The sequence below is a fragment of the Plecotus auritus genome (genome assembly GCF_963455305.1).
Source record: "Plecotus auritus genome assembly, chromosome: 1".
NCBI lineage: Eukaryota > Metazoa > Chordata > Mammalia > Chiroptera > Vespertilionidae > Plecotus > Plecotus auritus.
Window position 1 is genome coordinate 239,251,303 of NC_137770.1, and position 15,472 is coordinate 239,266,774.

Sequence of the window (15,472 nt, forward strand, 5' to 3'; positions counted from 1 at the left end):
GAAGGTGGCTTGCTTGCAGAGGTGCACCCAGCAATCATTGTTTACTGTGCTGGGGCGTGGGATGCGGGGATCTGTTAACGCGGAAACGCAGAGACGGCTGACTGGCAGCCATCGCTGTTTGCCACGCCCTAGCCTAGTGACTCCTGGAGACCCCGCCCCGCACAATCTACAAACCCACCCAAGCTCCACACAGTGGCTTTTGCATATAAATGGCCTGCCCTATCGCAGCTTAACCTAACAAACTGCAGCTCTGGTCAGACAGCTCCAAAACCTCCAAACCCCAAGCAAAGAGGAGAAAACTGTAGTGCTGGCTGGCCTCATACAGTAGCTAACCTGCACCCCATTGGAGATCCAGAAGCTAGTGTATCTAGTGGTCAGTGGGAAATGACACCAGATTTCAACTACTCACATCCATAAGTGACACATTCAAGAGGCAGACTCAGTGAGCACCAAAGCCCCACTGAAACAAGTCCTGTCCCATAAGGGTGTCTCCAGCATAGCAGTTCTTCCATTATAGACAGAGCTGGTCCTAACAGCCAATTGGCCTGGAGGTCAATTCCTCCCAGTGACACCAACAACAATCAAGACTTAACTACAACAAGACTGTACACACAGTCCACAAAGGGGTGCACCAAGAGTGTCCACCTCAGGTAACTGGCAGGCCGACCCACTGGGCCATATAGGACACCTAGCACACAAAGCCACCCTACCAACTCAGGGAAGCAGTGAAAATGTGGAGACAAAGAAACAGATCACAAAAGAAAGAAATGGAGGAAAACAAATGACTGGATATAGAGTTCAAAACCACAGTTATAAGGTTTTTCAAGAATATCCTAGAAAAGGCCGATAAATTTAATGAGACCCTCGAGGATATGAAAAAGGACCAACTAGAAATTAAGCATACACTGACTGAAATAAAAAATATTATACAGAGACACAACAGCAGACTAGAGGACCGCAAGAATCAAGTCAAAGATTTGAAATCCAAAGAAGTAAAAAACACTCAACTGGGAAAGCAAAAAGAAAAAAGAATCCAAAAATTTGAAGATAGTGTAAGAAGCCTCTGGGACAACTTCAAGCGTACCAACATCAGAATTATGGGGGTGCCAGAAAAAGAGAGAGAGCAAGATACTGAAAACCTATTTGAAGAAATAATGACTGAAAACTTCCCCCACCTGGTGAAAGAAATAGACTTACAAGTCCAGGAAGTGCACAGAACCCCAAACAAATGAAATCCAAAGAGGACCACACCAAGACACATCATAATTAAAATGCCAAGGGCAAAAGACAAAGAGAGAATATTAAAAGCAGCAAGAGAAAACCAGTTAATTACCTACAAGGGAGCACCCATATGATTGTCAGCTGATTTCTCAACAGAAACTATGCAGGCCAGACAGAAGTGGCAAGAAATATTCAAAGTGATGAATAGCAATAACCTACAACCAAGATTACTCTACCCAGCAAAGTTATCATTCAGAATTGAAGGTCAGATAAAGAGCTTCACAGATAAGAAAAAGCTAAAGGAGTTCATCACCGCCAAACCAGTATTATATGAAATGCTGAAAGGTATTCTTTAAGAAGAGAAAGAAGAAGAAAAAAGTAAAGATTAAAAATTATGAACAACAAATACATATCTATCAACAAGTGAATCTAAAAATCAAGTGAATTAAAAATCTGAGGAACAGAATAAACTGGTGAATATAATAGAATCAGGGGCATTGAATGGGAGTAGATTGGTAATTCTCAGGGGGAAAGGGGTGTGGGGGGTATGAGAAGAGAACTGGACAAAAATCGTACACCTATGGATGAGGACAGTGGGGGGGTGGGGAGGTAAGGGCAGAGGGTGAGGTGGGAACCGGGTGGATGGGAGCTGTGGGGGGAAAAAGGAGAAACAATTGTAATAATCTGAACAATAAAGATTTATTAAATTTTTAAAAACAGAGTTGTATTTTTATCTCAAAAATATGATAAAGATGGTAAATTGGTGTTTACACAGTCTGAGAAAAATAGACCATTAGAGAACCTAGAGCTGGGCTATATTCTACAATCAAGCTGGTTAATTTTCCCATAATGTCAGGAAACTAAATAAAATTTAAGAGATTTTAAGGCCTCTCCATCCTTTTTGAATGCCCTCCTCTACTAGGAATTATTCAGACCACTGAATAAGAATATGATTGCCTGCCAGTGCTAGTCAAGATTCTAGAGAATTCAAGCAAAATGTTCCTTAACCTTTAGAGCAAACTGGGTTTTCTTTAGCTTGATTTACTCTGCCCATCAACATTTCCCAGAATGTTATCCACCAAATGCTATTTCTTTGAAAAAAATTCTGTGTTTAGATATATTTGAGTAACTCCGGGGGAAGCAAAACTGAAAAAAAAAAAGTTTAAATGGTACTTTTTGTTAGAGTATTTAGTATTAAAAATACACATAAGTTTTTGATCAACAAATATGTTTTGAACACTTTCCATGGACTAGACACTGTACTACTAGCCTTTGGGGTATAGTAGAAGCATCATTTCTGCCCTTAGGAAAGTAAGGGCTGGTATGCAGTTCTTATACTTATTTTTGGCCATAAGAATATTTTCTTTTTCTCTTCCTTCCACCATTCCTTTCTTCTTTCCTCTTTTTTTTTCCTTCCCTCCTTCCTTCTCTCTTTTTTCTTTTTTTTTTTTTTTTTGGTGTGTGTGTGTGTGTGTGCGCGCGCGCGTGCGTGTGTGTGTGTGTGTGTGTGTGTGTGAGCATAGATTCTCTGGAGACTATTTTTCTGAGGAATGTGCTTTGGGAAATGCAGGACTACAGTTATTAATTGATTCTCTGGATATTACTTTTCTCAGTGATTTCCCGAGAAGTACAGATACTAGAGAACAAAGCCAGGATGAGCAAGCAATGAGGCAGATTCAACTGATGACTTTATACACGAGTCTTCTCTGAGTGCACCCAGCCATGGTGAGACCAGCACTGGCAGCATAGGGACAAGATGGGAAACAAGTACTTGAAGCAGCGAAATCTTTCAATGGTTTAATGTCAACAGAGATGCTGATGGACAATACTTATATTTGGAAGTTTTCAAAATATTGATTACCAATTCGAATTCTAATCAGTAGTTCTGGGGGTGCAGTATCTTTTTTCCTGCCTGGGGGTAGGGAGGTGCCACCAGGAGACTGCTCTGTGCTCATAGGGTTAAAGGACTCTGGTTATCTTTTCTTTGTGAAGAAGAACCAAGGAGGCAAGGGTTTGAGACGGTGAGAGCAATGTGGTTGGACAGGAGAAGGACATGAGTCAGTAATGCAAGAGGTTGGGGAACTGATATTACTTCCAACCTGAGGCCAACTTACTTAAATCTTACAAAAAACTGTAGACCTGCTGTCCATAGAACCCTGACCACTGCTTCACAAAATGAGTGACTAGTTTATGGTAATAGGGTGGCACCAGGAAAGGAATGTTTTCAACGTTAGATAGACCTGGATTTGAAACTAAGCTGCTTCATTTTTTATTGGGTGCCTGTGACTTATAATTATTATGCCCTCAACTGTGTGCAAAAGCCCTGTGAAGAAGTTACAAAGATGGAACAAACAGGAACTCTGTCCTCGAAGAGCTTATGATTTGAATGGGAGGTAAGGCCTTTTAACCCTATATTTTCCATTTAAATTTCATTTGTTTGAAATAATAAGGGCCTTTCTAGCATCTGGATATTGTATCACTGTGAATCCAATTTATTAAGAAAAAAGTATTTTGTTGTCAAACATATCAAAATCACATCTACCTATCTCCAAGTTGGTTGCATTTCTAGCAAGTTTTGCTTTTATTTGTTAAAATTAGTCATTAGTTAAACAGTTAATTTTAGTTCTACTAATAAATAATTTGAATAATGTACTTTTTAACTTTCAACCTGCTTTCATACTATTTTCTCATTTGTTCCTTCTAACAGTTAGATGTGGTAAGAAAGATGTGGCACTCCTATTTGACAGATGAGGAAACTGAAGCACAAAGTCGTTGGGTGACTTACCTAAGTTCAGCAAATCCTATATAATAAAAGCCTAATATGCGAAGTGTCCGGTCGACTGGTTGGCCATTCAACCAATCAAAGTGTAATATGCTAATGATATGCTAAGGCTGCTCAACTGCTCATTATGATGTGCACTGACCACCAGGGGGCAGACATTCTGACCGGTAGGTTAGCTTGCTGCTGGGGTCCGGCTGATCCAGACTGAGTGGGATGGGCCAGATACGCCCTGGAGTCCTCTCCTGGTCCTTCCCTGGCTGGCCAACCTCCAGCGTCTCTCCCCAGCTCAGATTGTGCACCGGTGGGGTCCCTCGGCCTGGCCTGTGCCCTCTTGCAATCCAGGACCCCTCGGGGGATGTCAGAGAGCCAGTTTTGGCCTGATCCCGCAGGCCAGGCAGAGGGACCCCACTGGTGCACGAATTTGTGCACTAGGCCTCTAGCGAGGTAATAAAACCAAAATTCATTGGTTCCAATTCCTGTGTTGTTTCTTCCAGACTGTGGTTTCCCAGCTTTTGGGCTTCAAAATCTCAGAAAAGCTACAAATTTATTGCAAGAGTTTAGTGAATCCACACATACATTGAAAATGAATGGTAGTCTAAAGAAACACATTCTCACGCATATATTCACTATTACTTCTCCATGCAATTAAGATGCTATTGTGAGACTCGGAGAGGCAGGGGGGATGGCGAGAGGATGAACAAGGTCGAGGCACTGAAAGGTGATGGCAGTGGTGACCATGATCAGAATGAAGAAAACAGCACACAGAAAGATAGCGAGGAGGGAAAAATGGAACGGGACAAAAGTCAGAGCAGCAGCAAGAGGAAGGCTGCTGTCCCGGGACCAGCAGGGCATCCCCTGCAGGACAACGACCCCTTCTGGTTCTCCGGGAGAACCCGGCCGACCCGCCAGCTCGCAGAGCTGTGAACACAGTATCAAACAGATGGGCGCCTTTGCTTCTGCGGAGCAGTTCTGGAGGTTTGACAGCCACATGGTACGTGCTGGGGACCTGACAGGCCTCAGTGACGTCCATCTCTTCAAAGAAGGAATTAAACCCGTGTGGGAGGACGATGCAAATACAAACGGTGGCCAGTGGGTTATGCGGCTGCGGAAGGGCTTGGCATCGCGTTGCCGGGAGAATCTCATCCTGGCCGTGTGCGGGGAACAGTTCATGGTTGGGGGGGAGACCTGTGGGCTGTGGTCTCTGTCCGGTTTCAGGAGGACATTATTTCCATACGGAATAAGACTGCCAGCGCCCCAGCACCCACAGCCCGAATCCGGGACACGCTTCGGCGAGTGCTTATTCCTCCCAGCACCATCATGGGATACAAACCCTCACCCACAGCCCCGAGATGCCCGCAGGCGGGGCGCCCACAGGCTCCTTTCCAAAACCTCTGGAGGCCGCGGCTGAATGTGCCAGGACCCTCTCCCTCTCTGCGTGGCACCGTCACTGAAGCTCATCATCGGAGTCTCTTGTTCTGCTGGCGTGCCACCTGGAAGATTCTTCTGTCCTGGACAGGAGGAATGGGAAGAGCATTTTATGGTTTAAGAACAGGCTGACACCCAGCAGCTACGACAGCTGAGATCACTTAATAAATGGTGCTAAACTAAAAAAAAAGAAGATGCTATTGTGATAAATATAATGTAATCTCATTTAAGAAAGTAATTAACTCATACGTTGTCTGTCGTTATGCATTTTCTTCAACCATCATATGGAATGTCTATTAGTATTGTTATTGTTTCTTTTTAAAAAAATATATTCTTATTGATTTCGAAGAGGAAGGGAGAGGGAGGGAGAGATAGAAACATCAATGATGAGAGAGAATCATTGATCAGCTGCCTCCTGCACGTCCCACACTGGGGATTGAGTCCAAAACCTGGGCATATGCCCTGATGGGGAATCGAACTGTGACCTCCTGCTTCATAGGTCGACACTCAATCACTGAGCCACGCCGGCCTGGCATTGTTGTTATTATTTCTAAATTGGAAAAGGAATCCTTGCTGCCTACTCCTCCAGAAGGGAAATTATCAATTATTTTAAGTAAAGTGCAAATCAAGCCACTGAAAACACTACAAAGAGAGCTAGTTTGCTTCTTCTCTTGCTTCCTTTCTCTCTTTTCTTTCTCTCTCTCTTCTTTCTTTCTTTCTTTCTTTCTTTCTTTCTTTCTTTCTTTCTTCCTTTCTCTCTCCCTTTTCTTTCTTTCTTTCCTTCCTTCTCTCTCTCTCTCTCTCTCTCTCTCTCTCTCTCTCTCTCTCTCTCTCTCTCTCTCTCTCTCTCTCTCTTTAATTTCTTATTCTTTTTTTATTTTTAAAAGAAACTTCCAGCTGGTTAATGCTTTGGAAGCCTGTGGTTTCTTTGTAGTCTAATGCGCTATTTTTAGTCTGCACCCCAAGGTCTGGAATTCTCATATTGACCCAGATGACCAAATTTTCCTTTTGACTAAGCTGTTGATGAGACAGGATACAGAAGTCTGTTTCTACCTTACTTTTTGCAATTGCTCTTGTGAGATATTAAGTATTTATAAATAGGTGATCCAGAAAACAACAACAAAAAATCACCTTATAATGTAATATCAGATTAAACAAATAACTGGTTCTGCTACTGTTACATAAAATGATAAAATATTTCCATTTAAATCCTCAATAAAAAAGGCGCAGCTTTTAATTAGGGTTTTAAAAAATATGTATTATCTGGGGCCAGAAAAAAACAATGGCAGACTACAGGGAAGAAAACCACACAGGAAAACGGAGAAGTAGGAAAGAGAATCATACCAGCCCCCTCTCTCTGCTCCCATTTGCCACATGCCCCTCATTGTGAGGACACTTTGCAGATGAAAAGAAGCACTATTAAGAATTATGCTGGTATATCCTGGACAGTACACCCCTAGCAAACTTGGAACCATGGTCTTCTTGCTTATCACCACAGACACAAACAATTAGGAATTGGCTTCTGTAAGGTACATTTTAAAACAGTTGAAAAATTTTAGAATTCCTTTTCCACTCTCTCATACTTGAACTTTGAGTCCCTGTAATAGCAAAATGGTATGCAAGCTTAGTTGCTTTATTGTTCAGAGATGTTCAGATTAGAAATGCCTTCAGAATAGGTTAGAGTGATACCACTATCTGTCCCCCTCTGTTCATTTATAAGTTTTAGTACTACAGATAAGAGGCTGAGAGAAGCAAATCTTGCCAAACATGCAAATGAAGGAGAATAATTACAGTAAAAGGTTACTTCCATTAAAAATGTCTTCTGTTTTCTAAGGAAGCAAAAAATTAATTTAAAATTTGTTGCAAGAATTAATATGAATATAAAGTTTCAAAGTGTTTAAGGTCTTCCCCCAGTTTTCCTTCATTAAGCTCACTGCTTTTTGTATTCCACTTTTTGTTCCATTAATTTCATTTGTTTGTTCGTTGCCACTTGTTGCTGGGTATTGGCTAATTTATAAAGAAAATGATGGAAATGGTTGACTATTCTAAAGATAACAGAGATTTCCCTCTGGACAGTGGAAGATGTACCGAGACTCCTACAGAAATTACAAAAGTATCCAAAAAATAATTTACAATAATTTTTAAATAAAGAGAAAACACAATGTGCTTTCATACCCAGAAAAGATGGCTGATGCGATCACATAAATACTCTGACATCTTTTCAGGAGTTTAAGGAGGCCAGAACATTATGATCAGAACCCGTTTGATATTAAGAGAAGAGAGAAAGCAGCTGGTAAAGCTGAAAGAATATACCTAGTTGGATTTTGTTCCAGGCTTTTAGATAGCTTATATATATTTTTTATTCATGCAAAATTCTATATTTAAAAAAAATGGTGCTGTGCTTGAGAGAAAACGATATTCAGTAGCTTTTCATGATTTATGGTGGTTATTTCTGTAAAGTTGCCATGAACACTGAGTTATCTGCTCCTGGGGGAAATGCAGGGGTAGGGTCCCATGGAGGCTCCGGTCACATTTCCAGCGTTAATCAATACATAACCTCGTTTTTAATGTGTGTCTCTGTTTAAAGCCACCTCATGTGACATACATTGTTGATGCATTAACATTGACCTCATGGCCATCAGCACTGCAACCCATGCCTGAACAAAGCTCACCTGAGACCTATCACAGACTCCTTGTGCTTAAGAACACCAGACAGCACTACAGCCCTATGTGTGGGGACCACTTTACACAGCGAAATCACCTGCCCGCTTTCCCCCCGCCCCCCAGCCCAAGAAAAAGAGCACAAAAATGAGAAAACTACATCATGAAACAGACGCTTGATTACTATGAGAGCTGTCTTCTTGTTTGACCTCAGTGGGGACGTGCACTAAATTTTTCTAACCAGTGCATGCCTGCAGATGACCATGAAAATCCACCTGTGACTGTGGATTTGAGGGCTGCAAACAATTGTACTGCGGAGGCGAATTTGTAAATGCGGACTCCATGAGGAAGGGAATGGACTATAGCATATTCACCTTTGTGCCACCTTTCTGTCACCGGTAAGTACAATGTTGCTCAATCCATACATGCTACGTAAGTGGAAATAGTGTCCCTTAATTTTTAAATCCTAATTGTATTGTCCTAGTCTGTTTTATGCTCTTGAGGAGTTTGTGGTACGCTAACTTTGTAAAGGTGAACATTTTAGAAGAATATGAATGCCTGTTTGTTAGGCTCCCAATCTTTGCCCCTTGGGACTTAGAGATATTGCTCCCTTATCTCTGGCATCTAAAATTAATGATAATTCTGATGCCAATCTAAATTTCATTCATTTGTAATATATCTGTTAATTTTCTCTCCCCACAGCCCCCAGTTGGAAGCCGTTAGGATTTTGAAATTTTCCTTGGAATACTGAAAATTCATATGTATTTAGATAATTTGAATTGGAACATCTCTATCTTTCTTTGGTTCTGGGAAATTTTCTGCTCTTATTTCATTTGTTATCTCTTCTCCTCTATTCTTTCTGATATTATTTACAGAAATCCTGTTAAATGAGTTCAAAACTTATGAATCTAGTCAACATAACTAAGTTTCTTTTATACATTCCCTCCATGTCCTTTCTTACTGTGTTCTGGAAGCACACATTGGCTTACATTTACAACTCACATATTTATCTTCAGTCTTACCCATTATTCTCCTCAGTTAATGTGTTGAGTTGTTTTTTTAAAAATTGCATGTATATTTTTTTGAGTTAATTTTTATTTATCATAAAAGGGGTAAGGTACATCCTCACTTTTTCTACATGTGGATATCCAGTTGTTCCAGCACCATTTGTTAAAATGATTATTATTTTTTTGATTATTCTTTCTCATACAATCATCCTGTACACTTGTTAAAAATTAGTTGACCTCAAATGCAAAGGTTACTTTCTGGACTCTCAATCCTATATTATTGATATATATGTCTATTCTTGTATCAGTATCACACTGTCTTTTTAAAAAATATATATTTTTATTTATTTCAGAGAGGAAAGGAGAGGGAGAATGAGATAGAAACATCAATGCTGAGAGAGAATCATTGATTGGCTGCCTCTTGCACCCCCTACACTGGGAATCTAGCCCACAACCCGGGCATATGCTCTGACTGGGGATCGAACTGTGACCTCCTGGTTCATAGGTCAATGCTCAACCACTGAGCCACACTGGCTGGGCAGTATCACACTGTCTTGATGACTGTAGCTTTGTATTAAGTTTTAAAATAAATAAGACTTCTAACTTTGTGGGTTTTTCCCCCCAAGATGATTTGGCTTTTCTGTATCCCTTGCATTTCCTAAGGAGCTTTAGAATCAACTTGTCAGATTCTGTAAAAACTGCAGCTGGGATTTTGATAGGGATTGCACTGAATCTGTAGATCAACGTGGGGCATATAACAATGTTAACAGTACCAATTCCAATACCAACTTCAAGTCCACCAACCTGAGATGTCTTTCTGTGTGTTTGGATCTTCTTTAAATGCCTTCAGCAATATTTTGCAGTTCTCAGTGTACAAATATTACACTTCTTTCCAGAATGAAATGAGGAGCTATTAGGCAATTTCAAGCAGAAGAGTGAGGTGATATGATTTATGTTTTAAAAGGATTCATGTGATTTATGTTTACTGAACAGGTCTGGCTTGGAAGGCCTAAAGTTTCATTTTATCCATCTTAGGGTTGAGACGCCTGACATCTCCAGTAGAAATATTGAGCAGGCAAATTGGATATAGAGTCTGGAGTCCAAGGGAGAGGTCTGAGCTGGAGATATAAATTTGGAAATTGTCAGCACATAGATGGTATTTAAAGTAATACGTTTGCATGAAAGCCCTAGAGAATGAGCAGACATGAGGAAGAGGTCCAAAGACGAAAATGTGGGGCTCCAGCGTGAAGAGAAACCCACAGGGGAGCCTGAGAAGGAGTATCTGAGAGGTAGGAAGATGACCAGGACAATGCGGTGTCCCAGGAGCCAAGAGAATGAAGTGTTGAAAAGAGAAGAAGAGTCAACTGCGTAAAACAACCCAGAACTGGTGTGAGCAGAAGGGAGAGGGGAGAGAGAACTATTTGGGGATTTGTCCCTTTGTTTCAGCTGAGAACGTTTTCTTCCTCCCCAAATCCTCTGTAAGTTCAGCCATGTGGTGATGTAAGGTGATGGGCTGGGTTGGGCGCCATGGTTGACTTGTTTTTGGTATGTGTAATCCCCCTGTCCCTCTTCTGCCTTGATTACTGATGATCCTGGCGAGGAACATGTCCATGGGGATGTGTGCATTTGCTATGCCTGGCGTGTAGACAAGTAAATACAAATGCTGCTTTATCAATTTACAGTACAATTGCTCCGGGGCCAAAAGCAGAGTTGGAAGTCTGCCTCCAACTGCCTCCAGGATAGAGGCCAAACTCCTTAGCATGCCATATCAGGCTCCATCAGATGGCTTCATTTCTTGCCATCCTCCCACTTCTCCACCTCCTCTACCTTCCCCCACGTCTCCTCCGCCCACCGCATACCCCCATGCTCCACTCACTCTGGACCTCTTGCTCTGCTCTAGGCACACTGTGCTCTTCTATGCCTCTGCCCCTTTGGTTGGCAATGCCCTTCCCTGCTTTTGTGCTCAGGAAGGCACTGCTGGTCCTTGGAAGCCCTGCTCATGTGGAGTTTCCATTGTATAGGCTTTCTGACCCGTAGGCTGCAGGACTTAGTCCTCTCTCTGCTGCCCGCTCTCCTGTTGCATTCCCACATTGCACTGAAATTGTTTATATGTCTGACATTTCCACTGGATTTTATAGTCCTCAAAGTCAAGGATCTTACTTGGCTCAGTATCTCTTGCTTTGTCTGGCACATAGTAGGTATTTCATGATAATAACAGCCAACTTAAGGAAACAACTTAACAACATGCTTATCTCTGTGCTAAGTGCTTTTGCATGTATTTTTTTCAGTTAATCTTAAAAAAGATAAGGTTCCCTATTTTTCCCACGTGATAGATGAAAAAGTGAGGTTCAAAGTGGTTATAAACTCGCTGAAGGTTATATAACTTATATTTCAAATCCAGTTGATTGCGGGACTCAAGTACTTAAATTCTGTTCTATAGCCTTAAATAAAGGAGAAAGACAGGGAGGGTTATGATTCAAAGTTCTTTTTTCGTTTTCTGGTCCAAAATACCCATATTTTATCTCGTATTCATTTTTAAATGTGCTTTTAATGTGCTTTGCATCTTCGCTCTTTCAAAATGATTATGTGGGATTCTTTCCTTCTTCACATGTATTACAATAGTCCTATTTCTTTATCCAGGAAACGTTAAGTCCACAAAGGGGTGCACCAAGAAGTGTCCACCTCAGGTTAACTGGGGAGGCCGACCTACTGGGCCATATAGGACACCTAGCACACAAAGCTACCCTACCATCTCAGGGAAGCAGTGAAAAATGGGAAGACGAAGAAACAGATCACAAACGAAAGAAATGGAGGAAAACAAATGACTGGATATAGAATTCAAAACCACGGTTATAAGGCTTTTCAAGAATATCCTAGAAAAGGCCGATAAATATAATGAGACCCTCAAAGATATGAAAAAGGACCAACTAGAAATTAAACATACACTGACTGAAATAAAAAATATTATACAGAGACCCAACAGCAGACTAGAGGATCGCAAGAATCAAGTCAAAGATTTGAAATACATAGAAACAAAAAACACTCAACCGGAAAAGCAAAAGAAAAAAGAATCCAAAAAGTTGAAGATAGCGTAAGAAGCCTCTGGGACAACTTCAAGCGTACCAACATCAGAATTATGGGGGTGCCAGAAGAAGAGAGAGAGCAAGATACTGAAAACCTATTGGAAGAAATAATGACAGAAAACTTCCCCCACCTGGTGAAAGAAATAGACTTACAAATCCAGGAAGCACACAGAACTCCAAACAAAAGGAATCCAAAAAGGACCACACCAAGACACATCATAATTAAAATGCCAAGAGTAAAAGACAAAGAGAGAATATTAAAAGCAGCAAGAGAAAAACAGTTAAATTACCTACAAGGGTGCACCCATACAATTGTCAGCTGATTTCTCAACAGAAACTATGCAGGCCAGACAGAAGTGGCAAGAAATATTCAAAGTGATGAATAGCAAGAACCTACAACCAAGACTACTCTACCCAGCAAAGCTATTATTCAGAATGGAAGGTCAAATAAAGAGCTTCAGAGATAAGAAAAAGCTAAAGGAGTTCATCACCACCAAGCCAGTATTATATGAAGTGCTGAAAGGTATTCTTTAAGAAGAGGAAGAAAAAAGTAAAGAGAAAAATTATGAACAACAAATACATATCTATCAACAAGTGAACCTTAAAATCAAGTGAATTAAAAACCTGAGGAACAGAATAAACTGGTGAATATAATAGAATCAGGGGCATAGAAAGGGAGTGGACTGATAATTCTCAGGGGGAAAGGGGTATGGGGGGTGCAGGAAGAGACTGGACAAAAATCGTACACCTATGGATGAGGACAGTGTGGGGGGAGGTAAGGGCAAAGGGTGGGGTGGGAACCGGGTGGAGGGGAGCTATGGGGGGAAAAAGGAGAAACAATTGTAATAATCTGAACAATAAGGATTTATTAAATTTAAAAACAAAAAAACAAAAAACATGCACCTACTTTCTGAGGGTGACACACCCCTGAGGCTTGTCTGTAGGCCCCTTAGGGCCCCACACCTAGGTTAAAGCAAAGTGATGGCTGATGGCTGGACACCTGCTTTGGGCTACAGACTATTCTGGACATGTATGAACAGGGTCATTCTTGCAATAGCCCTGTAAGGTAGCCACAGTTGTCACCTCCACTTAACAGATGAAGACACTGAGCCGGTCATACCTTGCCCAAGATCACACAGCTAGGAAGTGATGGATGAGGCAGCAGATGGACATGGCACCCTGGCTCCACACGCTGCTCTCCTGACCCCACCCACCCTGCCTTTCCTCCTGGACTGGGGATCTCCGAGGTCTCGGAGTCCAACTCTCAATAATTCTGGTACAGAAGCTCTGCATCCAAGCCTCCCCACCTGCCCCAAGAGGGAATGCTTCCCAGGGCTCCCCTCCAGAGCTGCCTCCTACTCCTGCCCCCTGTAGGCTGTTCTTCACAGAATGAGGTGGTTTCCTCTCATGGAATGCTGGGGTGGGAGTGCTGAGAAGGGGTTCCACAAGGGGGCTTATCCTGGACCCCACACCTCACACACCCCAGGCCTCCTTCCCACGGTGTCCTGACCTCAGATGCATAACCTACCTGGACCCATTGTCTCCAAACCTGGCCACCCAGCAGAAGGGGGAGAAAACCCCAGTGCCCAAAAGGTGGGTCCCTAGAGCTGGGTCAGCCCACTTGTGCTTCCATCCACTGCAGGCAGCTGGAGGAGGACCAGCAAGCCCAGCAGGCCCGGGAGGTGGAGATGCTACGCCAGGAACATCGGAAGGAGATGCAGGCCATGGTGGCCGACTTCAGCAGCGCTCAAGCCCGTCTCCAGGCCCAGCTGGCTGCCCTGGAAACCGAGTAAGTGAAGCCTCTGCCCCAAGTTAGGGGGGAAGAGTAGAGGTACCATTTTGTGAGGGGACTCTCCTAGTTTTAAAACTAGAAATCCTGAGTTCCAGGAAGCACCTCAGCCCCGGAGGAACGGGGATGGTTGGTCGCCTGTCACGTTGACACTGCAGTCCTCCTTCGTGCAGGGCCCTGGGAATCTGTGAGGAGTGGGACTGCCTCATGGGCTTGGTTTGGATCAAGGCTACCTTTCTTATTAGCATTGGCCCTCTTCCAACGCATGTCATCTCATTTAATCTTCACAGCAGTCCTGCAAGGTGGAAATTATTATTCCTTTGGACAGACTAGAGGCCTGGTGCACGGATTCATGCACGGGTAGGGTCCCTCAGTCTAGCCTGCACCTTCTCACAATCCAGGACCGCTTAGGGGATGTCGGACTGCTGGGGATTGGGCTGAAACCCCCCGAGAGATGTAGCAGTGCCGAAGCAGCAGGCAGCTGGGGAGGAGCCCAAGCCGGGGCCTGGTGCCCCACCGCTCCCGCTCATCCCGGCACCGCTGTGCCTGCCCCCTGTGTTGAGCATCTGGCCCCTCGTGGTCAGTACACGTCATAGAGACCGGTCATTCGGTCATTCCAGTCGTTCCAGTCGACTGGTCGTAAGGGTTGCTTAGGCTTTTATATATATAGACTAGAGGCCCAGTGCACGAAATTTGTGCTGGGGGTGTGTGTCCCTCAGCCCAGCCTGCACCCTCTCCAATCTGGGACCCCTTGAGAGATGTCTGACTGTCGGTTTAGGCCCAATTTCTCTGGGATCAGGCCCAAATGGGCAGTTGGACATCCCTCTCACAATCCAGGACTGCTGACTCCCAACCGCTTGCCTGCTTGCCTGCCTGCCTGCCTGCCTGCCTGCCTGATTGCCCCTAACCACTCTGCCTGCCTGCCCCATCACTCCTAACTGCATCTGCCTGCCTCATCGCCCCTAACTGCCTCTGCCTGCCTGCAGGATCTCACCTAACCACTCACCTGCCTGCCTGATCATCCCTAACTGCTCGCCTGCCTGCCTGATTGCTCTTAATCGCCTCTGCCTGCCTGATCACCCCTAACCACCTCTGCCTGCCTGTCTGATCGCTCCTAACAGCCTCTGCCTCGGCCCCTGTTGCCATGGCTTTGTCCAGAAGGATATCGGAATGATGTCCAGAAGGTTGTTCGGCTGCCTGGTCTAATTAGCATATTACGCTTTTATTATTATAGATAGTACCAAAGGCATCAATGTATTCATTCAACAAATGTTTGTTCAGGGCTTACTGTTTTAGGCTCTGGATTATGGAGGGAACAAAACAAAGACTATGCTCTCATAGAACTCACAAATAATAATGCGGATGCTAACAAGAAATAAACAAATATTTATCTCCATATTGGTAGTGCAAATGCTGGAAGAAAAATAGCATCAGTTTCTCGAGAGTGGCTAGGGTGGGCAACGAAGGCCTCTTTAAGGAGGTGACATCTACGCACAGGGGGGGT

The 15,472-nt window shown here is 43.2% G+C and overlaps 1 protein-coding gene and 1 pseudogene across 2 annotated transcripts in view; both read left to right on the forward strand.

Moving 5' to 3' along the window:
- LCORL (ligand dependent nuclear receptor corepressor like) overlaps positions 1 to 15,472 on the forward strand; it is a gene marked incomplete at its 3' end in the record, with an annotated part of 420,506 nt that overhangs the window by 297,139 nt on the left and 107,895 nt on the right. The window lies entirely within an intron of this gene.
- LOC308255770 (eukaryotic translation initiation factor 4E type 2-like) lies at positions 4,697 to 5,560 on the forward strand (annotated as a pseudogene). The gene has a single exon. The product of its transcript is annotated as a eukaryotic translation initiation factor 4E type 2-like (transcript).